Below are 18,147 nucleotides of genomic sequence, written 5' to 3' on the forward strand. Positions count from 1 at the left end.
GGTATAAATGTATTATGTATGCATTTTCCTCCCTCTTGTGAGTTAGCTGTGAAAAACAATGAGGTATTCTGACTGCCACAAATCAGCTTGCGACTTGCCATTTAAATACTATTTCTTATGAATGCTGTATATCTTAGAAGAGGGAAATCAAATAATGTCCTTTTCTATATTGGCAATTTAATTCATATTCATGAGTCCTCAAAAATTATTTTCAAGTTGTTAAGATAGATTGGGCCTGATTATTCCAAAGAGAATAGGCACATCTCCTAATTATTAAGATATTCAAGTACAAAAGAATGTCATATATCTATCCATATCCATATCTGTATTAGTTTATATCTATCTATATGCAGCCAGCTACTCATATCTACCAGAGCTGATCTGGAATACCTCCTCATGGTAAGACAGTTTTTCTCTTCACTCCCTTTGCCATTATGACTCCCCAGTAGTGATAGGGTTACCATCACCTAGGAATAGAGAAATACATGTTTTTTTCCTTTCAGTCAGGAAGTAATGGAAAGCCCACCTGTTCACTTCAACTGCACTTTGGAAAGAATAGGAAGACAGAAGCAAGTTAGGAGATTAAATGCCAGCATCTTTTACCACCAATCTGGATATCAACTTTGGGGAGTCTGTATGCAGCTCAGCAATATCTAGATAAATATGACAGGATGCCTAAGCTTGTCAAAACCAAAGGCCTGTCTCTCAAACACACCTTGTTTTGCATACCTCTTGAAGAAACCTAACATTAGATCAGAATTATGCTCAGATGGAAGTGGACGGATGAATTGAAGGCAGTGTTCTTTGTTCTTGTGTCCTGTAGAGGATGTCAGGATCATTAGTGGTTAAAGTTCCTGCATCTGTGGTGTGGTGAGAAAATATGGAAGTATTGAGATGGTCAGTAGACCAGTGGAGGATCAATATAACCATGAAGGTCTGGGTTTGAACAAAGAGAAGGTAAGGGACAAAGACTTCTCAAAACACAGCAGATGTCTGCTGGGTGTGGTGGCTCAGTCCTGTAATCCCAGCACTTTAGGAGGCTGAGGCAGGTGGATCATTTGAGGTCAGGAGCTCGAGAACAGCCTGGCCAACATGGTGAAACCCCATCTCCACTAAAATACAAAAATTAGCCACGCACAGTGGCACGTGCCTGTAATCCCAGCTACTCGAGAGGCTAAGGTAGGAGAATCACTTGAACCCAGGAGATGGAGGTTGCAATGAGCTGAGATCTTGCCACTGCACTCCAGCCTGGGCAACAGAGCAAGACTCTCTCTAAACAAACAAACAAACAAACAAAAAAAGCCAGCAGATGTCTAAGATTATGTGTAGTTTAGCAGAGGATGTTTAAAAAGGGGGTCCTGAAGTCAAAGAGGATCTTAGGCAGAAAACATCACATTGAAAACCAGACAGCACCTGCACCTCCCTCCTCCACAAGATTGCAAAGACCACATCTACCTGCGTACCATCTTAGAGAAGAACATGAGAAGGCTGAGATAGTCTGTCTCTAATTTTATGTTTAACATGATGCTCTAAACATCATGTTACTTTACTTCATCATATACTTTACTTCAAATCAAGTAAAGTATAACAAGTACTTTAATATATTTCTTCTGTATAATTTTGGATTCATTTTTACCTTGACAAATTAAGGTAAAAGAGTCCAAGACATTTCAGAAAGAAGATTTCTGACAGGATGAGATATTTAAACTGAAAGAAGCTGAAATGCTAGTACATTTTAAATCTCTTCTCCCCCTCAACCACTACTCAGTGATGTAGGGCTCATATTAAATAAGTTTAAAAATGGATGAAGCTGCCTTAATGATGACGGATGTAAATTTGTGATCTCATTATATAAATATAAAATGAAAGGTATAAGAAATTTGTGTATATGTTGGCAGATAAAGGAAGATATATATTTTAGAAGAAAGTTTTTTGAAAAATTATTTATAAAAAAAATTCTCTGAAAGGAACATTTAGAAACACAGAAATCCACTCAGAGTTAAACATTCCATATATATTGTGTTATAATATTATTGGGAATACTGTTGATGAGCAATAATACTATAATTCAGCTAATTTAATAATTTAAGCTACAAAATTACTGACATTTTAGTAGCCCATCCTTGTTCATACTTCATGTAAATTTAGTCTCCTTTCACACTAGCTGATAATTATGTTCTGAGCTATTTGTAGGACTTCCTCTGTGTCTTTGAGGGAGCGTACTAGTTCAGCTTCTCTGTGATTAATTAATGCTGTGTCTGCAGGCATGGTACTAGATCTGGTGTCTGCTGACTATACTTCAGAATCATTTCCAACACACTACCTCACCAGCAAGTTCTTGGAATATAATTTCCAAGCCCAACTCAGATTAAGACAAACTCTTTAGAAGGATAAGCCTTCCTCATATCTGGAGTGCCTGGGAAGTACAGCCTAAATACACTAGTATGCATATTTCTTTTACTGCAAGTTGAAGATGATTTTGCAAAGTTGCCAGTATAGGTGAACCAGAGGAAGACCTTTTATGTAATTTATATGTTTCCTTATACCACATGTACAGACAGCACAACAGGCTTTATTAGTAAGTAAGAGAGTAACCCATAGAGAAGTTCCCTTTCCCAAATATTCTCTTTTTCACTATTGCCCCACTTCCTTCTTCTTTTGCTGTCTTTTAAACCCCTCGACACCACTTCAATCTAGTGTCTTTTCGTCATTGGAAATGTTATCTCTTCCTATGCTAACAAAAGAAACTCTTCTAAATTCCAAAATGGCTCCCCTAATAGAACAGTGAGGAGTGCACATGTCTTAGTTCAACTCTCCACACAAGGCTTAAGTAAGTGAGAATTTTCAGGCATAAACTTAAATATGGACACCATTAAATAGATTCTTAAATGTTGCATATTAAACTGTTTACTTTCCTGCATATGGATCTGATTTGGTGTGAACATTCTCAGATGATTTCTTAGACACTTAATGTTACAAGCACCATAACGTACTGTTGTAATTAGTGGTTAAGAATAAAAATCAATGATCCTTATTACAAAGACTAAGTGATTAAAGAGAAGCTAACAACAGACTTTGTCTTAGTGTTTTGGTTTCCTTTGTAAATAATGACAGGAAGTGACGCACATCAATAACTCATGTCACTGCCTCAGTATTCACAAGTCAGGGCAGCAGCAAGACCATAAGTCACAATTTGAATTCTAAATACCATTACCGATGTTGCTCTATAAGCAAATAAAGAATCATTTTTTGGCTTTCAAATCTAATATTTTTTAAATTCCATATTTACTTTTATATGAACATGATACTCTGAAGGTTCAAATTAAATGAATAAAATGTACTTTAATGTATTTTTAATGTATAAATTTGTGTCATTTTTACCTTGAGAAATTGTAAGTTAATAATGATGCCTTAGTATTTATTTGAATAGCATTATAATTGGTATAAAAGATTCTCTGGTCATATTGTATGTACATAAAACAACAGTCAAAATAATAGCTAGAGATAGCAACAGACTGAAAATGGCTTAAGCAAATAAGAAACCAAAAAAAATTAAAAAGCAAAAAAAAAGATAATATATTCATTGGCATAACTGGGCAGATTACCTTCAGGAGTGACTGGATATGCGGCTTAAACGATGTCGTCAGTACTCTTTCTATTAGATTTATTGGTGGTAAGATCTGACCTTATGCTGGTATATTCAGGTCTAGTAGAAAGGGCTTCTCTACAACAGATGTCTTATTTTGGAGAGGATTTCTCATTGGCTTTTATTGGCCTGCCTTAGCCTTTGTATCAACTCCACATTGATCACTGTAAATGGAAATACACAAGGTCACAGAGGCATTGGCAAAGCACCAATTCAGAGTAAGAAAATAATAATTCCCAATGAAAATTAGAGCACTATTACCAGAGGGAAGGAAGGCAGATAGTAGGAAGGAGAGAATGCCACTATTTTTATTTATCTACTTATTCAATCAACAGTTATTTATTGTATGTTTATCATGAACAAGACATGATTCTTGATACTGGGGAATAAGCAGTGGCTTAAACAAGAAAGTCTCTGCCGTCTTGAAATTTTCGTTTGGTTGAGGAGAGACAGTAAGCATATAAATACTTAAATATCACATAATAGATAAAGCATAGATAAGGGCTATAAAAAAAGTAAAGAAATAGAGAGTGGTGAACAGCATTATGTTAAACGAGGTGGTCATTAAACAGTACAGGCACATCTTATTTTACTGTGCTTCACTTTATTGAACTTCACAGATACTATATTTTCTTACAAAATGAAGGTTTGCAGCAACCTTGCACTGAGGAATTCCATCAGCTTCATTTTTCCTACAGCATGTGGTCACTTCCTGTCTCTGTCACATTTTGGTAATTCTCACAATATTTCAAAAGTTTTCATTACAATTATATATGTTATGGTAACCCATGATCTTTGATGTTACTATTGTAATTGTTTTGGGGCACCATAAACCTCACCCACAGAAGACCGCAAAATTAATCTCTAGATGTTGGGTATGTTCTGACTGCCCCACCAACCAGCTATTTCCCCGTCTCTCTCCCTCTCCTCGGGCTTCCCTATTCCCTGAGACACAACTATACTAAAATTAGGCCAATTTTTTTAATAACCACACAATTGCTTCTAAGTGTTCAAGTGAAATAAGTAAAAAGCTAAAAAAGATGAGGAAGGCCTGGCCAAAGCCAAGATAGGCCAAAAGCTAGGCCTCTTTGCCAGTTAGGCAAGTTGTGAATGTGAAAGAAAAGTTCTTGAAAGAAATTAAAGTGCTACTCTAGTGAACACAAGAATGGTAAGGAAGCGAAACAGCCTTATTGCTGATATGAAGAAAGTTTGAGTGCTCTGAATAGAAAATCAAACCAGCCACAACATTCCCTTAAGTCAAAGCCCAATTCAGAGAAAGCTCCTAACTTTATTCAATTCTATGAAGGCTGAAAGAGGTGAGGAAGCTGCAGAATATAAGTTGGAACCTAGCAGAGATTGTCTGAAGTGGTTTCAGGAAAGAAGCCATCTCTGCACCATGAAAGTGCAAGGCGAAGCAGCAAATGCTGATGTAGAAGTTGCAGCAAGTTACACAAGGATCTAACAAATTGGCGAAGGTGGTTACCCTAAACAACAGATATTCAGTGTAGGCGAAATAGTCTTATATTGGCATAAGATGCCATCCAGGACTTTCATAGCTAGAGAGAAGTCAATGCCTGGCTTCTTAGCTTCAGGGACAGGCTAACTAACTTGTTTGGGATTAATGTAGCTGGTGACTTTAATTGGAGCCAATGCTCATTTACCATTTTGAAAACCCTAGCGCCCTTAAGAATTAATATAAATGTACTCTGCCCATATTCTATAAATGAAGCAACAAAGCTTGAATGACAGCACATCTATTTACAGCATGATTTACTGAATATTTTAAGCAACTGTTGAAAGCTACTGCTCAGGAAAGAAAAATTTCTTCAAAATATTCCTACTGGTCATTGACATTGCACCTAGTCATCCAAGAGCTCTGATGGAGATGTATTAGAAGATTAATGCTTTATCTCGCCTGCTAATACACCATCCATTCTGCAGCCCAAGGATCAAGAAGTAATTTCAACTTTCAAGTCTTATTATTTAAGAACTACATTCTGTAAGGTTATAGCTATCATAGGTAGTGATTGCTATTATGGATCCAGGCAAAGTAAATTAAACACCTTCTGGAAAGGACTCACCATTCTAGATGCCATTAAGACGTTCATGATTCATAGGAGGAGGTCACAATATGAACATTAACAGGAGTTTGAAAAAAGTTAATTTCAATCCTCATGGATGACTTTGAGGGTTTTGAGACTTCAGTGGAGAAAGTAAGTGTGTGAAACGTAACTACATTTTCAGATGGGGTGAAAATAGCAAGGAAACTAGAAGTGAATACTAAAGGTATGACTGAATTCCTGTAATCTCATGGTCAAACTTTAATGTATGAGGAATTGCTTCTTATGGGTGAACAAAGAAAGGGGCTTCTTGAAATAGAATTTACTCCTGGTGAAAATACTAAGAAAACTGTTGAAATGAAAACAAAGGTTTTAGAATGTTACATCATAAACATAGTTGATAAAGCAGCAGCAGGATTTGAGAGAATTGACTCCAGTCTTGAAAAAGTTCAACTATGGATAAAACACAATCAAACAGCATTGCATGCTACAGAGGAATCTTTTAACGGAAGGAAGAATTCATCTTTTGGCAAGCTTCATTGTTGTTTTATTTTAAGAAATTGGGCCAGGTGTGGTGGCTCATGCAAGTAATCCCAGCACTGTGGAAAGCCGAGGCAGGTGGATCACCTGAGGCTGGGAGTTCGAGACCAGCTTGGCCAACATGGTGAAACTCTGTCTCTACTAAACATACAAAAATTAGCTGGGTGTGGTGACCCACGCCTGTAAACCCAGCTACCCGGGAGGCTGAGGCAGGAGAATCACTTGAACCCTGCAAGCGGAGGTTGCAGTGAACCAAGATAGGGCCACTGCACTCCAGCCTGGGAGACAGAGTGAGACTCCGTCTCAAAAAAAAAAGAAATTGCTGGTGGGCGCAGTGGCTCATGCCTGTAATCCCAGCACTTTGGGAGGCTGAGGCGGATGGATCACGAGGTCAGGAGATTGAGACCATCCTGGCTAACATGCTGAAACCCCGTCTCTACTAAAAATAAAAAATTAGCTAGGCATGGTGGCAGGCACCTGTAGTCCCAGCTACTAGGGAGGCTGAGGCAGGAGAATGGCGTGAACCTGGGAGACGGAGGTTGCAGTGAGCCAAGTCTGCACCACTGCACTCCAGCCTGGGTGACAGAGTGAGACTCCATCTCAAAAAAAAAAAAAAAAAAAGAAAAGAAATTGCTGCAGCCACCCCAAACAAACAACCATCCTCATCAATCAGCAGCCATCAACACTGAAGCAAGACCCTCCACTAGCAAAAAGATGAGAACTCACTGAAGGCTCAGATGATCCTTAGCATTTTTTTTAGCAATAAACTATTTTTAATTGAAGTATATACATTGTTTTTGTAGACATAATGCTATTGTACACCTAATAGACTGCAGTATAGTATAAGCATAACTTTTATATGCACTGGGAAACCAAAAAATTGTGTTGCTTTATTGTAATATTTGCTTTTTTGTAGTTGTCTGGAATGGATTCTGTATATCTTTAAGTTATATCTGTATTCAGAGAAGAATTCGTAACAATATTTCATTTAGGAACTACTATTTTTTCAGTTGTAAATTAAAATGATCTAAATCTGGAGGACAAACGTATTTCTACTAATTTAAAAAGAAATATTTGAATACATGTATGTTGGTTTCTCTGTGTGTTTGTGTTTGTACATGCATATATTCCCATATATATCTATTTACATGTGTGTGAGTGGGGATTTAATATATGAGCTTATGTATTAAAAATCGTATCATGAACTATCTTCAGCATTGATGTGTTTCTTAGTGAGTTAATAAATTAATTATGCTGATGTAAAAGAGGCAAAACTTTACCTCTACCCTACAGGGATTTTCTTATTAGCGAAACCTGATAATTAAATGGACATATGACAGATCAACAAAAGAAAAGCAAACAAGTTTATTTAATACAAGTTTTACTTGACACAGAGCCTTCATAAGGAAATGAAGACCTAAAGACGCAATTAGAGTTGAACAGTTAAGTACTGCATTTGACAAAGTGTAGCAAAATGTGAAAATGTAACAAGGAAAAGGGGCTGTGGCTAGGGTAGATAATTGGGTGGAGAAGTTCCCGGAAAGGTACTTCCAGGGTTAGTCTAATAATGTTTGTTCGTATACTTTTTATTTTCTGCCTCAACTTCCTGTCTTTAATGATAAAAATGATACTTTCCTTTAATACAGGGAGACTCTTTTGCATGGAATTTCCTCTCCTGCTTTTAAGAGACAGAATGTATGTCACACTGATCTTCTTGCACCTTGGAGAACTTTTCTGTCTAGCTAAAGGATTGTAAACATACCAATCAGCACTCTGTCTAGCTAAAGGATTGTAAATGCATCAATTAGCACTCTATAAAATAGCACCAATCAGCACTCTGTGTCTAGTTAAAGGATTGTAAATGCACCAATCAGCACTCTAAAAACGCACCAATCAGCACTGTCTCTAGCTAAAGGTTTGTAAACACACCAATCAGCCCTCTGTAAAAACACACCAATCAGTGCTCTGTGTCTCTAGATAAAGGTTTGTAAACACACCAATCAGCACTCTGTAAAAACGCACCAATCAGTGCTCTGTGTCTAGTGAAAGGTTTGTAAATGCACCAATCAGCACTCTGTAGAAACGAACCAATCAGCACTCTATAAAATGGACTAATCAGTGGTCTGTAAAATGACCAATCAGCAGGACTTGGGTGGGCCAAATAAGGGAATAAAAGCTGGCCACCAGAGCCAGCAGTGGCAACCTGGTTAGGTCCCGTTCCATGCTGCGGAAGCTTTGTTCTTTTGCTTTTCACAATAAATCTGGCTGCTGCTTGCTCTTTGGGTCCTCACCACCTTGAAGAGCTGTAACACTCGCTGTGAAAGTCTATGGCTTCACTCCTAAAGTCAGAGAGACGATGAACCCACCAGAAGGAAGAAACTCTGGACACATCTGAACATTTGAAGGAATTAACTTCAGACACACCATCTTTAAGAGCTGTAACACTCACCGCGAGGGTCTGCAACTTCATTATTGAAGTGAGACCAAGAACCCACCAGAAGGAACAGTTGTATATCACAATATATAATTATCATCTTAATAGTAACACTATCCTTTAAATTATTAATTTTTAAAATAACCTGTTAAATAATTCAAATGATTTTTTTCAAAGTCCGTATATTCCTATTTGAGTTTATTCTTCATTTATTTTCATGTCCTTTGTTAACAATGTTTTTTATTCCTAAATAATTTCATGTAAGTGCTCTCAATTGACCTCCCATTGCAAACATCTTCGAAAGTACTTGCTACTTCACCATTTTGAGATGCAGTAAATTATTAAGTGTATGCTTTATTCTCAGAGAATAATCCACGAATAATTTTGCAGGAAGCTGATGTCTACTAGGAGGGCTCATTAACAGCCAGACAAATAATAGAGAATCTTTCTGATTCTGTTATTTCATTCTTGATACTGTTATACAAGGAAATTAGATTAGTGTTTGAGGTTCTGTTCTTCTCAGCACCATGCTGATTATTCAATAACTAATGTCTCTGCAATTATTCCTCCTGAAGTTATAAAACAGAGACATTCTAGGAAAGTTTACCCACCCACCCCTACTCTGCAAAAACAAAAACAAAAACAAAACAAAGCTAAATAAATAAATAAATAAATAAATAAATAAACCCTGAATGGTCACAGGTGTCCCCTGTTAAATGGAAGATTCACACAGTGGGAACGGTTCACATGAAGTCTGGCTTGTTAGCTTCTTCAGAGTTTAAAAGGATGTTTGTAGACATCTAAAAAAAGTCTTTTCATTACATCAGTTAATCTGAAAATTTGCTGCAGTATCTTTCACTTACTTTCTTCTGTATTGTTTACTGTTGTTCCAATGTGTCTTATTGAGATAATGATTTAGGAGTCAAATAATTTATGTACCTTTCTATTCATTCATTCATTTATTCAATACCTACATGGTTTGAGAGACTTAGACAAAGTAATGGTACAGAAAGATGAGTAAGACCACCCTACTTACTTTCAAAATTCAGAGTGTAATGGAGAAACATGGACATAAGTTAGTTACCATAATGCAAGAGAGAACATAAAAAGAAAATATAATGGGTATTTTTGAGGTGTTTGCTCAAATCACAATTTTCTGAGAATTGCCTTTTATCCATGTGCATCCCCACAGTCCCACTGTTGTGATCTTCCACAGGCAATCCTGTAACATGTTTCCTGAACCTTTTTTTTTTTTTTGAGATGGAGTCTTGCTCTGTCACCCAGGCTGGAGTGCAGTGGCGTGGCCTCGGCTCACTGCAACCTCCAACTCCCGGGTTCACACCATTATCCTGCCTCAGCCTCCCGAGTAGCTGGGACTATAGGCACCCACCACTATGCCTGGCTACTTTTTTTTGTATTTTTAGTAGAGATGGAGTTTCACCGTGTTAGCCAGGATGGTCTCGATCTCCTGACCTTGTGATACACCCACCTCGGCCTCCCAAAGACCTGAACTTTTTTTGTTACATCCAAAATGGACACTTAACACAAGGTGGAACTTAGTATGTAGAATGTTAAGATCCAAACAAACTGGGATGGCCATTTAAAGTAGAGTAACATAAACTTGAGAATTTTTGGGATGCTCAGGTTTACATAGAAGCAGAAAAACAATCTAGTACTTAAAGAGAATTAAGCAACTATAACAAGAAAAGGAGTGATGAGAGATTGTGGGGAGCAGTAGAGGGATAGAGAAGACATACTGTTTGATTATTGAACTTTCTAGTTCCTGGTTGCACTGTCATGTGAAGTCCAGGTGTACCTCCTACCCTTGAGCGAGACTCCTTCTTTCAGATTTACACTCAGTTATTTTTATGATGTTGCTGCTTGAACTATTTCGAATGTTTTTACTTGGTTGCAAAAGAACATAGGCTAATATGTGAGAAGCTTTTTAATACTAATAAAGTATTTTTTAAATTTAAATGCATATTGAGCCCTATGCTAAAAGCTACGCACTTGAATTATCTCACTCTGAGAAAGGTATAAATAACTCAGTCCACTTCACAGATGAGGAACTTGACACTCTACAGATGAAGCTACGGGATTTGTGTCTGGGTCTGTCAGACTCCAGAGCCCAAGTTTTAACCATTGAACTCCATTGCCCTTTAAACGTTTTAAAGAGAAGGATAGATATTTTCTATTTTATTGTCATCACTGAACAATGAAATGTTCTTAGATGTTACTTAATGAAAGGAAAGCAGTATTTTTCTCATGTAAATGGGTATGAAAGTTAACAATCATTACCATTTGGTGAAAATTTTAAAATTAAAAAAAAAGCGTGACTTCTTTATTCTTGTGACACCAAGAGATGCAATAAAATGTAAGAACTTAAACTTAACTAAAGAGAACGGAGTTCCAGTGCTAGTTTGGGCCATTTGCTTAACATCTATGAGCCTCAATTTCCTTTACTGCAGGATGGATAATAATGATGTCTATTTGAAGGACTTCCTGAAAAACTGAAATGGCTGCATGTATTAAATGAGTATTTTATGTACCAAGCACACAGAATATGCAAAATAAATGATAGTTAGTTTTCCCTTTCCTTTCTTTTTTAATTTTTTATGATTATTATACTTTAAGTTCTGGGGCACATGTGCAGAACATGTAGTTTTGTTACACAGGTATACACGTGCCATGGTGGTTTGCTGCACCCATCAACCCATCACCTACATTAGGTATTTCTCCTAATGCTATCCCTCCCCTAGCCCCCCACCCACAACAGGCCCTGGTGTGTGATGTTCCCTCCCTGTGTCCATGTGTTCTCATTGTTCAACTCCCACTTATGAGTGAGAGCATGCTTATAGTTCCTAAATTATTGTGCATATAATTCCTACTCTTCTTGAAATCCAAAGACATTATTTTAATCATCAAATATTAATTAAGTATATGACATTTTAGGTACCAGGGGAAACATGTATTAATTTATATAATCTAAACCTATAATGTAGGTACCATTTGCATTTTATAAAAAAATCTAAGTTTTAAAGTGTTTAAATAGTATTATCTAAGGTTATTGACTAAGAAGTATAATGTTTGAGTTTAATATACCTTTATAGACCTCCATTTACATCACAAAACTACCATTTACTTGCAGCTATCTTTCATAAAAAATATATTAAAGGCATATATTAAATGAATTCTTTTTTCCAATTGAAGAATTGATTAGAGCCCAATCAATATGGATAAAAGAATAATATTACACCGGTGTGGATTTGCTTCTGTTATCACATTTTGTTTTATCCATTTTTTTATTCCTTGTAGTATCTATCTATTGACAGCAAAATCTTGTATTACAATTATCAATTTACTTGTGCAGCTTTCTCATAAAATAGGTACTTTTTTGATTTTTAAATTTGGGATCCATGGAGGTATATGTAAAGGTTTTTTTAAGTGGGTATATTGCGTGATATTGAGGTGGAGGTATAGATGGTCCTGTCACCCAGGCAGTAAGCATAGTACTCAATAGGTAATTTTTCAACCCATTCTTCTCTTCCTCTCTCCCCACTCTAGTAATTCTCATTGTCTACTTAACCCATGTTTATATCCATGTGTAGTCAGCATAAAACAGATCTTATAGAATTAAATGTTAGTCAATTTATTTCTAAAGTTGTGTTTCCCTCCAATATGCTCTTTATAATGCTTATAATTACTATATAGTTTCTCTAACCTTTAGTTTAATATATATGTTTTATTAACTGTGAACTATTTTCTCTTCTAATATAATGATCCAAACAATGTTTAACTTTTTCTTGGCAAGAAGAATATTATCCTCAATAAAAGTTCTATAAACATGGATCTCATTGGGCAGAAAAACTGCTGTCATGATACTTTATTGTAGTCCAAAGCATGTTTTCTCAATTACTTCATGACATACATTCAATACTTTATGCAAGGATCTGAGACAGAAGTTATGAAGACTTGAACTGAGTGACAGACAGAAGGAGATTAAGGGGGTGCATCTGAGAGCTATTTGAGAGATAAAATCTAATGAGTGACTAAATGAAGAAGTATAAGAAAGAGGGAGTTGTCACAATGACAAGTTGTTATGTTATTTGACAGGAAGTATAGGAGGAAACATAATTTTTGTTTTGTTTTGTTTTAGTTAAAAAGCTTAATGTGGTTTTGATACATTGGACATACTCTTGCAGTGAATTGAAGGTATCAGTTTAGGGAGCAAGAGGGAGGGCTAAGTAAAAAATTACAGGTTGAGAATCATTATAAGTTGGGCTAAAATTAAAGATAATCAATATGAAAGAAGTATAGAGTAACAACAGAAGACAAAAAATTTGAGCGATTTTATTTTAAGGTTGTTTTATTTCAGTATTTAAAAACTATTCCTAAATAAAATTTTGCTTCATGGGCAAATAGTAGATATTTTTCATGCTTAAGACATATATATTCTAACCAATAAGATAGCCTGGTCTTTTGAGATCTCTAGCATGTACAAACAAGAAGGAATCATAGGCAAATTAAAAAATAGATTTTTAGACTACTAAATTCAATCACGTTTTTATAATATATTCTGAATGTGTATAAAGTTAACATATTCAATAAGTGTTCATCTCAGTTTTCCATCACTGCATAAAAACAAAACTAACTTATGATTTAAAATGAGACCCATCATTTATTTGAACATGGTTTTGTAACTAACTAGCACTCAGTGGAGATTGTCTCATGAAATCATGGTCCAGGACTCTTGAAGAGGGCTGGAGAATCCATTTCCAAGATGGTTCCCTCACACTGCTAGCAGGTTGGTGCTGGTTACTGACTGGGAATTTAGCTGAGGTCTCAATTGTCTTCCATGTAGGCTTCCTCATGTGCCTACATGATATTGGATTCTGAAAACAAAAAATAAACATATCTATTTCTCTTAATATATTCTCTGTATTTTATTAGTGAAAACAGCTCAAGGCCCTGTCAAGATTCAAAAAGTAGAAACAGAGTTCCCACATTTTTCTGCTGGTAGTAACAAAGAATTTGAGGCCACTCTTAATCATTATGTTCTTCATTCTGTCCATAAATTATTACCAACCCTCATACTTCATCAAATCCTCCCCAAATCTTCAATATTGCGTACATTTTGGCACTAAAATCTAGAATCTCATCATTTAAATCAGATTCAGGTGCATATGGCAAGCTTCAGGTGCGGCAGTTCCTCTAGATTTAAAGATCTGCTAACTAAAGGGAAATGTTAGCTACTGCATGCACACGACATGCTATAATGTGTAAAGGTCAGAGAAACAGAAAATTCAATTCAAAAACAAGAAAAGATGGAGGCATACTTTGATGACTAATCCATAGCTTGAAAAATTGGGGCAAATGCTGTCAGTTCTCAATATGGTATAGTCATTCTTCCTAGAAGTGTCTCTTGGTTCTGCTTTTTGGGCTCTTGGTTTATTACTTTGAGTTATGTTGGCTTTTCTATGAGATGTGGTACTTGAGATTGCAGCTAAGGAGCTTTTCCAGTCTGCTTCCTGCTCATAACATATTGGGAGTCCAAAGTTCTCTTCATTGTGAACTGATGCTAAGATTTCAGTGCAATCCATAATAAATTCTTTAAAAATGAGGCCTCCTGTGTATAAGATTATAATCTATCACATTAAACAAAATCCACAGCTGCTGATTTCTTCAACACAGGCTGTCTCTACCTTGTTCTCAGAGGTAGGATGATATTAGACGATATCCTTAAGATATAAAACCTGCCATTTAGCAGATAGAGTTTAAGGGATACAACCTGGTGATTGTTACAGACACTTTTGTTTAGCCAAGAAGGTCTGTACAGCACCTCCTTCAGTCTTCCTGAAGTCTTAACAATAGGTGTGGCTTAGTTTGTTTTGTGCTTCTATAACACACCTGAGACTGATAATAAATAATTAACAGAAAATTGTTAGCTTACAATTCTGGAGGCTGGGAAGTCCAATATCGAGGTGTTGGGCTCTTGCAAAGACCTTCTTGCTGTGTCATCACATGGGAGACGGGAGAAAGGCAAGAGAGAAAAAAGGGCCAAATTCACACTTTTTATAACAGCATTAATCGCACCCATGAGAGTGGAGCCCTTATGGCCCAGTTACCTCTTGAAGATCCCATTCCCACTTCTCAACGTTGTTACAATGGCAATTAAATTTCAACGTCAGCTTTGGAGGACACAAACATTTGAACCATAGCAAGGTGTTAGAGCTACACTCTTGAACGTGAGGCCACACATTGAAGACAATGCCTTGGATTTGATGCTTGTCCTGAGCCTATTTCTTACATTGTGAAATTTTGCTGCCTGGAGAGGTTAAGAATGAGAAAACGTTTTATTTCCAAACCTAGTGCATCAGGCTTTTTTATTTTTTATATTTTATTATTATTATTATTTTGAGTCAGAGTCTCGCTCTGTCACCCAGCCTAGATTGCAGTGGCGCAATCTCAGCTCACTGCAATCTCTGCCTCCTGGGTTCAAATGATTCTCCTCCCTCAGCCTCCTGAGTAGCTGGGATTACAGGCATGCGCCACCACACCCAACTAATTTTTGTATTTTCAGTAGAGACCAGGTTTCTCCATGATGGCCAGGCTGGTCTCAAACTCCTGGCCTCAGGTGACCTGCCTACTTCAGCCTCCCAAAGTGCTAGGATTACAGACACGAGCCACCATGCCTGGCCATTTTTTTATAGTTTCTCTAAATTCTGCTTGATAACTGAACAGTTCTGCTTTTTTTTTTTTAGCTTACCTCACTTTTCTGGCACTTTACTGTGCAGTTAAAAGAAGCCAGTTGGCACTTGAGAAATTTTCCCGGACATGTCTTTAATCATGATTTCATTAGGTAGACTTTCTATCTTCCATATTATCACAGATTATGATGTTGCTACACCTTCCCCGACCCATACAAGGAGAACTCCTATAATAATTTCATCACTCTCTATTTCAAACCTTCATTAAGTGTCTCCTTGAGGCTCTTCAGGCCTCTGCCCACCTCTCCCTGCAATACCCATTCTAAGGACAGTGCCACAGATTTTGAGTTTGTTTACAGTACCACCACACTTCAGAGTTTTGAATTCTGTTTTGGTTATCTATGGCTGTATAACCCAAATCAACCAAATTCTTAGATGCTTAAAATACTAACAATCACTTTTTACTTCATAATTTTGCAATTTGTGTAGACTTGACCAGGACAGCTTATCTGTCCCAAGTAGTGTCGGATGGAGAATTCATTCCCAAGATGGTCCACTCATATGGCAGGCAATTTGGCACTTGCTCTTCTCTGGGAAAATTAATAATTCTCTGCACTTACTGTTCCCTGTAGTTGCTTGCATTTCTTCCCAGATTGACTGCTGAGTTTCATGAAGAAGAAAAAAGAAAGGATCACTTCTTTTAAAGACTAGGGTTGTATCTGGTAATGCATCACTTTTTTCGTGTTCTATTTGTCAAAACAGATTCAAGTGTATGGACAGATAGACTCACCTCTTTGTGGGGAAAGATAATTAACAGGCTTCTTAAATCCACTACAGTGTTTAAATTAGCGGCAATTCAACATTTCCCATTACTTCCACTATGTTACAGACAAATATATTTTATTTTCAAGCAATATTCCTCATAAGTAGATCCAAAGAGAATAAAATTGGAAATCTGATTTTAAAGAATTTGACATTTGCTTATGAATTCTGTGTAACTCAGCAAAGTCTAGTACATAAGCACTTACTTAAAAATTTTAACATATATGTTTATGCATGATAATTTAAATTCCTATTTGTCATTGATTGGTGGAGGGAAGTGATACAATACTGTTCATCTGTGTATTTTGCCCACTGCAACCTAGTAATTTGGTACTCAGGTAAAGCATTTTGTGCCATTCAAAATAACATTCATTAAATACTTTCAACAGTTTACTGCATAGGAGTTGGGGATTAACTGCCTTTCTGTTAAAAATTCTATATACAAGTAGCTTCACATAACTTACTTGCACTACTCAAAAAGGATCACTTGTAGAAAAAAGCAATTTTTCAGTATGTTATTACGCTTTTCACTTTAGAGGGTTTTTTTCCTCATTCATTGTGGAGTTTTACAAAACACATCATTATAATAATGCTTAGAAAAATCCTGAGAAAGTTATATTTTATTGTTGGCTAGATTAACTACCAGGATTAATGGCAAATTATTTTAGTAGTGAAGCGTTTTTACAGAACTGTTTATGTGCATGAATGTGCATGCGTTGATTTTAGTAATTTTCAAGGCACTGCCTTGACTTCCCAAACCTAAAATTACATTTGCTCAAATTGCAGTGAAATGTAATCTCCTTCTCATTAATTTTAACCAAAGAGACAGCTATTTTATTTCTAAAACCAATTCCCAGCATTTCTTATCTCCTTTAGATTATGGATTAATATTTGCATGATATTATAATCAAAAGTCTTATATGAATAACTCATTTTCTGAAACAGTCAAGACATGTTAAAGAATTCTCAGAAAAAAGAATTCTCAAGTTTATTGAAACAAGCTTTGTTTTCTTATAATGTATAGTAAAACAACTGAAACTAAGTGGCTTTTTCTTTATAATCCTATTTGAGCATTGCAAAATAGTTTAATTTATAAGGACTATTAAAACTTTGATTGAAATTGAAAACTCCTGACTTTACAACATTAACTCACCTGAATGCTGAAGCAATCTGTGTGTTTCAAAGGTCAATTATCCTGCGTGTCAATTCTTTTTGTGGTAGAAGTAAAAGTTCCATTCTTCTCCTTTAAAATATATGTTGTGCTTTTTTCCCACAAACACGTTACTCCAAATTACAACTAAACCTTTTCTCAGAGATCTAATATTATTTTAACAAATTGAGGTTTCAAACAAAATTTAAGAATTTGTTTTTAATATTCTGTCATTAGAACTCAAGGTATACTAAGAGCACAAAAATTTCAAATACATTTGATTCTAAGCAGTTTACAAATGACAGAAAATCTTTAGTTTTAATATATCAATATAAACCTTATTTATTCATAGGAAAATAACATTTTTGATTAATATAATGTAATTACATAGTAATAGTAATTGTAGGCAAATGTACTTTTTACAATCTGAGTATAAATAACAATGAAATCATTTATTATATCTAGTTTTAACTTTTTGTGATTTTATTGTGTATTGCAATTATCTCTGAGGCTCAAGATGAAAAATGTTTGTCTCTTAAATTTCTTTCAGAAATTGGACTCATCAGAAAAATTAAAAAGCAACTGTTGATAGGACTCTGACAAAAATTAAGTAGGAATTTAGAGAGTGGTGATTCTTAATCTTTTTAGGTCATGGATCACTTGAATAACATATGTGTTTATTCAACACATACATAGCAAGTGCTGCGACCTACCCGACCCTGGGCTTACTTCTTGGGTCTGCAACCCTGGCAGTCACATGTGCTCAGAAGCACCCCACACATGGTTTA

At 36.0% G+C, this 18,147-nt stretch overlaps 1 long non-coding RNA gene across 1 annotated transcript; it reads right to left on the reverse strand.

The window, feature by feature from the left end:
- Positions 1 to 13,037: 13,037 nt before the first annotated feature.
- On the reverse strand, positions 13,038 to 17,454 carry LOC129533156 (uncharacterized). Its single transcript, XR_008679197.2, has 3 exons — positions 17,363 to 17,454; positions 14,631 to 14,689; positions 13,038 to 13,572 (listed from the first exon to the last, which is right to left on the reverse strand). It is a non-coding gene; the product is annotated as an uncharacterized lncRNA (long non-coding RNA).
- Between the last annotated feature and the right edge of the window lie 693 nt (positions 17,455 to 18,147).

This window comes from Gorilla gorilla, chromosome 3 (genome assembly GCF_029281585.2).
Source record: "Gorilla gorilla gorilla isolate KB3781 chromosome 3, NHGRI_mGorGor1-v2.1_pri, whole genome shotgun sequence".
In the NCBI taxonomy this organism is placed as follows: domain Eukaryota; kingdom Metazoa; phylum Chordata; class Mammalia; order Primates; family Hominidae; genus Gorilla; species Gorilla gorilla.